Below are 13194 nucleotides of genomic sequence, written 5' to 3' on the forward strand. Positions count from 1 at the left end.
AAGGGCTAATACACAACTGGAATCATCAAGTCCCAGGGGTCTTGCCAGATAGAGGTCTAAAGGTCACTGCCAACCTGAGTGACGAGATCTGAGACCTGGCCTGGGGGGTGTCAGGCCTGCATGTTACACCCTGGGACAGAGGCCCACTTCAGGTCCATTGCCGTGGTGGGCCTGGGGGAGGAAACTTCCCTGTGGACAAGGCCTCCTTGAAGGCACAAGGTGTCAGGCCAAAGTGAGCACCACGGTGGGCACAAAAAGAATTCTTGCTCCTAGGGAGTGCTTCTTTAAAAGCTTTTGTCACTGAGAACACCACGCCATCCCCAGGGCTAAGTCAGAGCCTTTTATTACCAGATTCTAGGACATGTTCTCCCACATGCTCATGCCACGGGGGTGGTGACTTGCTCCATGTGTGTCTCCGGACAGGTCAAGAGGCTCAGGCTGAGGTCTGACTCTTCCCTGCTCTAGGCCCAGCCATTGGCATCATCCTAGGTGCATCAGATAGCTTCAAGAAACAATCTGTAGAAGGAAGGGAGGGAGGAGGGAAGAGAGAAAGGAAGAAGGAGAGGGAGGAAAGAAAGAAGGAATGAAGTGCATCAGTTTCATAGGCAAACAAGGAAAATCTATGAACACGCAATATGTTTGGTTGAACATACAACATGGCTGTGCCACAAATGTGCTTCTTTGTCTTTCTCAGCCTCTGTCTCTAATTCAATCCTTGCCACTTGCATCTCAGCAATAAAAGCTGAAGGTGTAACCCATGCCCCTGGGGTTTCCCATGTAGACGCAGATCTGCAGGAGGTGGGTACACTTAGGCCAGGATGCCCGCTGAAGAGCCCAGCTGGGAACGGAAGCATCTAGAGACCCTACCCACGGTTGGGGCCCATCTGAAGGTGCCCCCCAGACCTGCACAGAACGTCCTGGTGCCCAGAGGTCACCCTGGGGGGAGATGGAGAGTCAGCTGTGAGCAGTCGGAGCCCGAGCTCAGGAAGCCTGGCACGTAGCGCGCAGCCAGCCCGAGTCACACAGCCAGGGCTGCAGACAGTGATTAATTTCAGAGGCTGTGTTTGCATTCCAGCCGCACAGCCAGGAAGATGGCTCCTCTCCACTGGCCAAGCACATGCGTGCACACCTCCACTCCCATGCGCTTACACCCACCCACACACACATATGTCCGCACACGGAAACCTACCCACAACTTGTGTACACTTTACACAACCACACATATACTCACAGTCACATGTGATTGTCCTGACTAAAGAGAGAGAAGAGAAAACACACAGCAGTGTCCTGATTTTCACCCCACCCTTGCACGTGGGGCCCCCAGGTCCTGCCTGGGGCCTTTTCGATTAGGCAGTCTCCAGTGTTGACCAGGTCAGTCCGGCTTTGGGCATCATGGCCAGGCCTCCCCAGTCTCTGCCAGCAGAAGTCCCCATGGCAGCCCCTTCTGACCTTCCTCCTCACCCCTTTCCTCTTCCCCAGCAGATGAGAGACTCCCAGTACCACCCGACCCTGGGTCTTCCACCTCTCTGGTCTTAGCAGAATATGGATAAGCAAAGCAGTACCTGAAGGAAGGAGGCATACACAGAGGCTTCAGAGTTGTCCACAGAGACAAGTCTGGCTTCCGCCTGCTCACTTACTGTCTGTACAGATTGGGGTGGGTCCCTTAGCCTGTCCTGATGCTGAAAGCACAAGATCCCTGGGATCTGGAATCAGTAAGTAACTGAGCAGGAGAGCCGGAGGGCAGGGAGTGGTACTCCAGCCCTGTCCACTGCTTCACTGTGCTTTCTCTTCCCCAGGTGAGCCTCCACCTGGCCTGGGTTTCTCTCCTACAAGGTACACCACGTATACAAATTTGAAGACATGTCATGCCACCAATCAGAGAAGGCAATGGCACCCCATTCCAGTACTCTTGCCTGGAAAATCCCATGGACGGAGGAGCCTGGTGGGCTGCAGTCCATGGGGTTGCTAAGAGTCAGACACGACTGAGAGACTTCACTTTCACTTTTCACTCTCATGCATTGGAGAAGGAAATGGCAACCCACTCCAGTGTTTTTGCCTGGAGAATCCCAGGGATAGGGGAACCTGGTGGGCTGCCGTCTATGGGGTTGCATAGAGTTGGACACGACTGAAGTGACCTAGCAGTAGCAGCATGCCACCAATGGGCTTCCCCAGTGGCTCAGCAGTAAAGAATCTGCCTGCAATGCAGGAGACCCGGTTCGATACTTGGGTTGGGAAGAGCCCCTGGAGAAGGGCATGGCAACCCACCTCAGTATTCTTGCCTGGAGAATTCCATGGACAGAGGAGCCTAGCGGGCTACAGAGCATAGGGTTGCAAAGAGTCGGACATGACTGAGCAAAGGAGCACACACACAGGTGCCACCAATAACTATGATAATTAAAAATATTTTGGAATACTATCAGTAAATAACTTTGAAAAATTGAAATTTTATGAACTCTGGCTAAGACTATAAAGTATATGTGGATATGGGCAGGAATTTTAAAATTTGGAAAAAATAAACTTCTGAGATGAAAAAAGCAGGAAAGGAAAAAAACCATGAACCCTTCGCTCTCCTTGGGATTCTGCCCCCTGGATCTGTCACCATGCAAGAGTCTCTTGTTTTCTAAAGAAATCCCTCTTGACGATACCCCTCCATCGCCCAGCCCTTCTCTTCATTTACATTATTAATACGATACTTACAATACTGCCCTTCATCTGCTTCTTCCTCTCCCATACATCACAGTGAACTTGCACCTACTCCACCTCCAGTCTCTTTGTTTTTTAATATTTATTTAGTCACACCAGTCTTAGTTACAGCATGTGGGATTTGGTCCCCCAGACCAGGGATGGAACCTGGGCCCCCTACATTGGGAGCACAGTCTTAGCCAATGGACCACCAGGCAAATCCTCCTGCCTCTTTAAATGACACTTGCTCATGGCTCTTGTGGGGTCTTTCATACCCAAGTCAGTTGCACCCGCTTCCAGCCTCCTGGTTCCGCTTCCAGTGTGCTCCCTTCAGTTGAGGGTGGGGTGGAGTGGGGGGTGGCCGGAGCAGAGGCCTGACTTCCAAGCCCAGCTCAGCCCCTCACCAGCCATTCTGCCTTGGGTCATGCACACTTACTTTCCAAACCTCAGTTTCACTATCTGTAAAATAGGGCCTCAAGGAACACCTGCTGTACTGGGCAGTGGCTGTGAGAGCTATACAAGGTGATATGTGCTAGATGTTTGCCAAGTAATAAGTTCTCAATCATCATTATCTCTTTTTATTTATTTGTGCCGTTTGATCCCTAGGTTGGGAATATCCCCTGGAGAAGGAAATGGCAACCCACTCCAGTATTCTCCCCTTACTCTTGAGCCTCCCTTCTCTCAGTCGTTCTTCTTATTCTGACCCTTCAAATCTTCACTCCAGAACCTTGAATCTCCAGCCTCTCCTAGTCCTTCACATCATGTCTTTTTTATTTTTTTTAATCATTTCAACTTTTAATTTGGGAATGTGCTAGCACTATGTCACTTCAGTCATGTCTGACTCTTTGCAACCCCATGGACTATAGCCTACCAGACTCCTCTGTCCATGGGATTCTCCAGGCAAGAATACTGGAGTGGGTTGCCATGCCCTCCTCCAGTATTCCTTATTTGGGAATAAACTCATCCTTAAGGAGAAACCTAGACTTCTAGACTGTATTCCTTTTAGGCCAATTACAAGAATGCTTCAAACCAAGAAAGCAGAATTATATTTCATAACCTAGTGAATTCCACGCTTTACTGCAATCTTCCACAGATAGTATGAGATAATTTCAAGGAAATTTTCCTTTGCTCATGAAACAGATTTTGCTTGGACTTTCTTTGAAGAAACAGACTTCCAGATCCATAAAAATAGTGTAAAAATGCAACTGCTGATTCAGTGAGCCTGGGTTTACATCTGAGGAAACCCAGCACAAGTGGCTGCCAAGATATGACAGTGCACCCAACAATTTCAGATTTAGGTGAAACTGGGGACAAAATAGTTTGCAGAAAGAACACCATTACAGAAATGAGAAGCCCACAGTTAAAGTTCCATCTCTCCTAGGTATGCAACTCTTTGTAAAATAAGAAACTGCAATATCTATTTCTCGTGGATCCTGAGGCTACAGGAAAACACTCAAAATTTAAAAAAAAAATTTTTTTTTGAATGAAGGCAAAAGAAGGGGATGGTAAAGAATGAGATGGTTAGATAGCATCACTGACTCAATGGACATAAATTTGAACAAACTCCAGGGATGGTGAAGGACAGGGAAGCCTGGTGTGCTGCAGTCCATGGGGTTGCAAAGACTCAGACATGACTTATCGACTGAACAAGAACAATATATTCACATGGTTAGAACTTCAAAAAGTACAAAGGATATGTAATGAAAACTCTTCCTTCCACTCTATTTCCCATCTCCAAATCCCATCCCTCTGCAAAGGGTAATCACTGTGATTAGTTACCCTCCTAAAGATGCCTTATGTATACATATAACAATACACTGACATATTCATTTTTGCACCTTTGTTTTTATATAAATAGTTGCATGCTAGACACTATTTTTGCACTCAGCTTTCTTCACTTAATATGAGTGTTAAAACTTGCAAGTGATGCACAAAGGCAAGGAGTTACGATGAGATGGTTAGCTGGCATCACCAACTTGAGGGACATGAGTCTGAGTAAGCTCAGGGAGGCCTGGTGTGCTGCAGTCCATGGGGTCGCAAAGAGTTGGACATGACTGAGCATCTGAACTGAACTGAAAGAGATGGTGCATTGCACCAAAAATCAAGACAGCATTCTATCTATTATTGTTCAGTTGCTAAGTCATGTCCAACTCTTTGCAACCCTATGGACTGCAGCATGCCAGGCTTCCCTGTCAGTCAACAACTCCCAGAGTTTTCTCAAACTCATGTCCATCAAGTTGGTGATGCCATCCAACCATCTCATCCTCTGTGGTCCTCTTCTCCTCCTGCCTTCAATCTTTCCCAGCATCAAGGTCTTTTCCAATGACTCAGCTCTTTGCCATCAGGTGTCCAAAGTATTGGAGCTTCCGCTGCAGCATCAGTCCTTCCAGTGAATATTCAGGCTTGATTTCCTTTAGGATTGACTGGTTCGATCTCCTTGCTGTCCAAGGGACTCTCATGAGTCTTCTCCAGCACCACAGTTCAAAAGCATCAATTCTTTGGGGCTCAGCCTTCTTTATGGTCCAACTCTCACATCCGTACATGACTACTGGAAAAACCATAGCTTTGACTATATGGACCTTTGTCAGCAAAGTGATGTCTCTGCTTCTTATTTCTTCCCCAATGATTTATTCTTTGCTCATCTACACCTCAGGAAATCCATTTCCTACACATACACACATTCATATCTCTTCCTTTGATTTTCTTGCTTTCTTTCTGTCTTTGAAAACTGTGCAATACCAGGAAAATCAATTCTTTTTTTTCTGTTTTAATTTCCGTTACAAACTGACCCCAAGTGTGGTTTAGGCCCTTGAGAGCCAAGCTAGTGTCACATTCAGGTCCCCTGAAAGGAAAGTCATCGGCTTTCAAATGGCATCATACAGAATGAGAAGTGAGTGGAACTTCGTGTCCTCTAAAGGGACCAAAGCCCTTGGCTGCCTCTCCAGCCGAGTGGTTTTCCAGATGACACGTGCACCGGCATTGTTTGAGCGGGCTTGTTATAATTTAGAGTTGGCCTGAGGTGGCATCTCAGGTTGTGTGTATCTCACAGATTCTCAGGTGAGGCTGAAACAGTCAGTGGTGGGTGCTGGGCTGTGTTGCCCTAGACCAGCAGGGAAACCGCAGCCCCCCCTCTGGGTGCTAGAGCATCAGTGTCTGAGGCTTCCAGGTGAGCTGCTCTCTTGGAGTCACTTTCAAGTGATGAAAGGCTTCTCTTCCAAAGACAAACTATTTCCCAAGAGGCATTCATGCCTGCTCAGTGAGAGCCCACGGACTGCAGCCCACCAGGCTCCTCTCTCCATGGGATTCTCCAGGCAAGAATACTGGAGTGGTTAGCCACACCCTCCTCCAGGGGATCTTCCCCACCCAGGGATTGAACCCATGTCTCCTGAGTCTCCTGCATTGGCAGGAGTATTCTTTACCACTGAGTCACCTGGGAAGCCTCCCCAAAGGCAAAATCTCTGAACTCCATCCAGCAGAGGCAGAGACCAGCCCCTTGCTTCAAGGTAGGACACCACCTTCAGAGTCTCCCTTGACTGGCCTCTGCTGCAGCTGACCCATGGTCCGCATCCTCCTCCTGATCAGTTCCCCCTCCTCCAGGCTGCTGACTCTACAGGCACTTCCCAGTCAACCCTGCAAACAAATCTCTGTCCCCTTGTCTGTTTCCTGTGAGCCTAACACAAGACACTTTCTTGAAACTAAAATCTCCGCCTTGAAATACAGAGAAAACTGTTAACAACAGAGTGAAACTGTTTGTAGATTTTGTCATGCTGTGTTTATGGAAAGGACCATTATAATTACTGCATGTATCATTTTAAAAAATCTTATCTTATGCTCATTTCTATTACAAATAGAGGATGTTCCAGCTAATTTACCGAAGTCTAGCCTCAGGATTTTGTAAGTTCACTGAGCATTCCAACCCCACATTAGTAACATCCTTTTCATAGTGGATTCCTTTCTTTTTAAAAAGGCAATTTGTATGATTTTTCATTTTTAATGCAAATGTGAAGAAATCATCCATTCATTCTTTCCAGAAATATTCACTGAATATTCTGGCTTATTCTGAATATTTCTGGGCTTAGCACTGACTGTTTTGGGTGCTTAAACTACAGTGTTTTGGAGATTTCATTCTAGTATTAATTAATTGTATGCATAATAGCAAGCTCTAGCTTTCCAGGTCACTTAGTGGTAAAGAATCCACCTGCCAATTAATGCAGAGACACAAGAGACATTCAATCACTGGGTCAAAAAGATCCCTGGAGGAGGAAATGACAACCCACTCCAGTATTCTTGCCTGGGAAATCCCATGGATAGAGGAGCCTGGTGGGCTACAGTCCATAGGGTCACACAGAGTCAGATGTGACTTAGTGACTAAACAACAACAATGACAAGTTCTACTAATGAACTGAGATAAGTGATGGGTGTAGACAGTGACTTCCAAGAATTTAGATCTTGAAGCCCTTGATCTTATATAAAACACAGTTCTCAAGGGAATTCCCTAGTGGACCAGAGGTTAAGACTTAGCCACCCAATGCAGGGACTGTCAGCTTGATCCCTGGTTGAGGAGCTAAGATCCCACATAACTCATGGCACAAAAACCAAAACATAAAGAAAGAAAGAAACAGAAGCACTATTGTAACAAATTCAATAAGGACTTTAACAATGGTCCACATTAAAAAATCTTCAAAAAAAGAAAGAAAATGGAGGAGGAGGTAAGCAGGTATCAAGCCATTGAATCTCAAGTGTCAAATTTCACCCTGTAGAGACTAGATGGAGAAAATCTCAAACGGAATATGCCGCACACAGAGCCTTAGGTACCATCCCCTACCCCCAAACTGTTCTTCCTAAAGTCTTCTCCAATCAATTCAACAGCACTATCACTTACCCTGCTCCAGGAGCCAAAAATTCAGCAGTTGTCCCGGATCCACTTGTGTCATTCTCTCACCCCCTTATCAGCAAGTCTGGTCGGCTGCATCTACAGACATAAGCTCAGTCCTTTCCACCTCCACTTCTTCACCCTAGAGCAACAGCATCTCCTGACCAGTGTCCTTGTTTCCAGCCTTGCTTCTCTGTGGTCCAGTCTTTATCTTGCAGCCAGAGTGAGCTCTTAAAAAAATATCAATCAGAATATACATTGTTGTTGTTGTTCAGTTGCTAAACCGTGTCTGACTCTTTGAGACCCCATGAACTGCAGCACACCAGGCCTCCCTGTCCTTCACTATCTCCTGGAGTTTGTTCAAACTCATGTCCACTGAGTCAGTGATGCCATCCAACTGTCTCTTCTTCTATTGCCTTCTTCTCTTTCTGCCTTCAACCTTTCCCATGTTCAGGGTCTTTTCCAATGTGTCAGCTGTTTGCATCAGGTGGCCGAAGTATCAGAGCTTCAGCATCAGTCCTTCCAGTGAATATTTGGGGTTGATTTCCTTTAGAATATACATTGCTATTTGTGAAACATATAGCCAATGGGAATTTGCTGTATGATGCAGGGAACCCGAAGCCAGTGCTCTGTGACAACCTAGAGGGGTGGATAGGGTGGGAGGTGGGAGGTAGGTTCAAGAAGGAGGGGACCTATGTATACCAATGGCTGATTCAGGCTGATATATGGCATAAACCATCACAATATTGTAAACTAATTATCCTCTAATTAAACAAAATAAAAGTATATCAGTCAGATTATGGATTAGGTCATCTCTCTGCTTGCAACCTTTCCACGCTCCCCATTATACCGACGATAAAAGCCAAAAGTCCTTACTGTGGCCAATAATCCCTCCACAATCTAGCCTCTGCCTATTTCACTGATCTCTACTTGGACAGAATTCCCTAGTCTATTTCACCAAGTTCAAGCCACCCTGGCTTTCCCCTGCACTGCATGTTCCCTTTATCAGAAATGTTCATCCTAAGTTCTCCACTCACCACATCCTCAGGTACCCTTCCCTGGCTACTCTAACTCAAGCAGCACCTCTGTTCCTCTCTGAGTTGAAAATTCTTTCTTCATTATGCCTATAGCTGTTGGAAATTATTTTATTTGCTCACTTGATTGCTATCTACATATTCATTAGAATGGAAGTTCCATGACATCAGATCTAAAACTTTCATGCACTCATGTGTTCACTCATTGACTCAACAATTACTTATTAAGCATGAAAATAATACATACAAAATACTGTTGCTTCTTGGAACCATGTGCTGTGCTATGTATGCTAAGCTGCTTCAGTTGTGTCCAACTCTTTTTGACCCCACAGACGGTAGCCTGCCAGGTTTCTCTGTCTGTGGGATTTCCCAGGCAAGAATACTAGAGTGGGTTGCCATGCCCTCCTCCAGGGGATCTTCCCAACCCAAGGATCAAACCTGTGTCTCCTACATCTCCTGAATTGCAGGCAGATTCTCTACTGCTGAGCCACCAGGAAAGCCCATGTTTCAGCCATAAGCCACTACCTTGAACATGCAAGTTTCTTAATAGATATCAGTTGACTAAAGAAATAAAAGAATAAACCAAAGGGTAGAAAAAAAATTGAATAAGAAAGAGGTATATAGGTCACATATACATTGCTAATGAGAAAACTGAACTTTAATAATAAAGCAACAAAATGCTAATTTAGACTGGCTGAGACATCCCAGATCAAACAGCATTGGTCCCAGAGAAAGTGAACTGGGAAAGGCTACCTCTTTGGGATTTCTGAAATTATACAAAAATCATTAAAATGTAGAACATGACTGTGAGTAACCAGCATGAAAATACCATCCACAGTTCTTCTATTAGCAGGATAACCACTCAGTAACTTATTAGGAATAATTTATTAAGTGCTTTCCCTGACAAATGAAAGGAAACTGTATTGTAATTAACCACACTTGCACTGCTGATTTCTAACAATAATTTTGTGTCCAGGATTTAATGAATCTTTCAGGAATTTCAGACTGCAACAAGCTGAAGTCAATTTTGAGACAGCAAAGCAACTGTGTTTGCATGGGTTGAAACATAGTGGCTGGTTCCAGCCAGAAACTCCAATGTTTTCCTGCTTTCAGATACTGGTAATTTTTCACATAACATACTATCACTTCTTTTCTTAATTTTATTTTGGCTGCACTGGATCTTCGTGGGGGTGTGCAGGCTCAGTAGTTGAGGCAGGCAGGATTAGTTGCCCTGTGGCATGTGGTATCTTTGTTCCCAGGCCAGGGATTGAACCCATGTCCCCTTGCAATGGAATGTAGATCTTTAACCACTGGACCACCAGGGAAGTCTCCCTTTATTATCACTTCTATGTGAAGTCATATGTACCTTCTCTCCCTTCTTTTCATTACAAAAACTAGTGAGGACATAAAACTAATCCCAGATAGAGCAAGATCTCAGTAATTCAGGCTCATGATGGAGAAAGCCAGTGGGACCCTGTTGCAAAACCTGAGTTCTAAGACTTTCAGATACTGGTGACTTGGCGACTGAACAACAACAGCAGTCACCAAAAGTAGTGTCTGCTTTTTACAGGGCACTCAAAGCCGGTGCTCTGGGACAACCCAAAGGGATGGAGTAGAGAGGGAGGTACGAGGGGGGTTCAGGATGGGGGCACACATGTGCACCCGTGGCTGATTCATGTTGATGTATGGCAAAAGCCACCATAATATTTTAATTAGCCTCCAATTAAAATAAATTAATTAATTTAAAACATTTTAAAAAGACAAAAAAAGAACAGTGCCTGCTTTTTAAAAAGATACATTTGATAGTGTAAAGTAAGTTAACTAAGTATTGACTTCTGCTAGTACTTGCTGGGGAAGACTCTAAATGAATGTCAGATTAAAGACTTACAACAGCGTATTACAATTGATTTGTCCTCTTAGGGAGGGTAAACATTTCCCCCTACAAGATTACTTCTATTATTTTCTTAATTCACTTTTTTAGAACACTTAGCAAAATTCAATCCAGGTCCAGTCTGTCTATATGCAAACTTTGGATTTGTGGATCTTAATTCATATTTTATTGTAAAACTAAAAAAGCACTTATACCCAGCATGGTATAATTACTCTAATATTCTCCAAGATTTCATCAGAGACCTCTTTTGGTGTTTAGGTGTCAAGATATTAATTGCTTCTTCCAATGTGCTGTGACCCAGGTTTAATCAGTTTTCTTTAATGACTCAAGCAGGGAACTCAGTGACATCTGTGAGTGGCTGAAGGAGATGAAAGAAGCTAGGTGAATTATCTCTTCACCATTCTCAATGATATTATATGATTTGGCAAGCTCAGACTTCTGCCAAAGTAAGCTATTATTCATTTACTTCATGGCCAGGAATGCCTAATGTCTCCAGGATGAAAAAAATGATGTTGATGTTGTTACACAAGAACAGATGACTAGATGAATGAAGCAGAATAGAAGGTCCAGAAAACCATATGTGCTTTCAATGGACTAATGTCAAAGGGGAAAGACAATCTTTCTAATAAGTGGCATCAATCAATAGATATACAAATGGGGAGGAAAAAACTTAACTCTTGACCTCATATCAGGTATGAATATCAATTCCAAAGGGAATACATTATTAATAATACCATTTGCAGCACTATGGATGGACCTAGAGATTGTCATACTGACTGAATTAAGTGAGACAGAGAAAGAGAAATATTGTATGATATTGCAATGAACTTATTTTACAAAACAGAAACAGACTCATAGGCTTAGAGAACAAACTCATTGTTATCACAAGGAAGGGATAGTTAGGGAGTTTGGGATGAACATGTACACACTGCTATATTAAATGACCAACAAACACCTATTGCATAGCACAGGGAATTCTGCTCAATATTCTGTAACAACCTAAATGGGAAAAGAATTTGAAAAACAATAGATAGATGTATATGTATAACTGAATCACTTTGCTCTACACCTGAAACTATCAAATTATTGTTAAAACAACTATAATCCAATATAAAATAAAAAATTTTTAAAAAGGAGTACAGATATGACCATGAAATATGAAACAATAAAATTTCTTAAAGAAAGCATACATCATATTCATGACATTGGAGTCTGTAAAGATTTCTCAAACAGAACTCAAATTGCCAATCATAACAGAAGAAAATGATACATTTCTATATTAAAATAAAGAACTTCTATTGATCAAAAAGACACCATTAAGAGAGTAGAAAATGCAGCTCACAGAATGGAAAATCATATTTGTGATGTATATATGACAAATGACTCATTTCCAGAATTTGCAGAGAATGTCTACAAATTGGTAAAAAAAAAAGACAAAAGTAGAGCAAAAACTGGCAAAAATATGGACAGGCACTCCAAAATATGAGATCCAAATGGTCAATAAACACACAAAAAGATAGCAAGTCTTATTAGTGACCATGAAAACACAAACTAAATACACAATGTGATACCACTACACACAGAACAGAATGGCTCAAATGAGAGACAGAAAATATCCATTTTCAGTAGGATGTAAAGTAACTGGAACTCCTATACATATACTGCTGATGGGGCTGTAGGTTGGTAGAACTGTGTTGGAAAACTTTTTGGCAGTGTCTGGCAGTGTTTGGCAGAGCACAAGAACATCTCATGATTCAGCAATTTTACTCCTTGGTATACCAGACCACCTGACCTGCCTCTTGAGAAATCTGTATGCAGATCAGGAAGCAACAGTTAGAAATTGACATGGAACAACAGACTGGTTCCAAATCGGGAAAGGAGTACCTCAAGGCTGTATATTGTCACTCTGCTTATTTAACTTATATGCAGAGTACATCATGAGAAATGCTGGGCTGGATGAAGCACAAGTTGGAATCAAGATTGCAGGAGAAATATCAATAACCTCAGATATGCAGATGACACCACCCTTATGGCAGAAAGTGAAGAACTAAAGAGCCTCTTGATGAAAGTGAAAGAGGAGAGTGAAAAAGTTGGCTTAAAGCTTAACATTCAGAAAACTAAGATCATGGCAACCAGTCCCATCACTTCATGGGAAATAGATGGGGAAACAGTGGAAACAGTGGCTGACTTTATTTTATTGGGCTCCAAAATCACTGAAGATGGTGATGGCCTCTATGAAATTAAAAGACGCTTACTCCTTGGAAGAAAAGTTATGACCAACTTAGATGGCATATTAAAAAGCAGAGACATTACTTTGTCAACAAAGGTCTGTCTAGTCAAGGCTATAGTTTTTCCAGTAGTCATGTTTGGATGTGCAAGTTGGACTACAAAGAAAACTGAGTGCCGAAGAATTGATGCTTTTGAACTGTGGTGTTGGAGAAGATTCTTGAGAGTCCTTTGGACTGCAAGAAGATCCAACCAGTCCATCCTAAAGGAAATCAGTCCTGAATATTCATTGGAAGGACTGATGCTGAAGCTGAAACTCCAATACTTTGGCCACCTGATGTGAAGAACTGGTTCATTTGAAAAGACCCTGATGCTGGGAAAGATTGAAGGCAGGAGGAGAAGGGGGTGACAGAGGATGAGTTGGTTGGATGGCATCACCGACTCAATGGACATGTGTGAGTAAACTCTGGGAGTTGGTGATGGACAGG

At 43.5% G+C, this 13194-nt stretch overlaps 1 long non-coding RNA gene across 1 annotated transcript; it reads right to left on the bottom strand.

Moving 5' to 3' along the window:
- Positions 1 to 330: 330 nt before the first annotated feature.
- On the bottom strand, positions 331 to 1583 carry LOC123330867. Its single transcript, XR_006547112.1, has 2 exons — positions 1523 to 1583; positions 331 to 516 (listed from the first exon to the last, which is right to left on the bottom strand). It is a non-coding gene; the product is annotated as an uncharacterized LOC123330867 (long non-coding RNA).
- Positions 1584 to 13194: the final 11611 nt, after the last annotated feature.

This window comes from Bubalus bubalis, chromosome 20, assembly GCF_019923935.1.
Source record: "Bubalus bubalis isolate 160015118507 breed Murrah chromosome 20, NDDB_SH_1, whole genome shotgun sequence".
Classification (NCBI taxonomy): domain Eukaryota; kingdom Metazoa; phylum Chordata; class Mammalia; order Artiodactyla; family Bovidae; genus Bubalus; species Bubalus bubalis.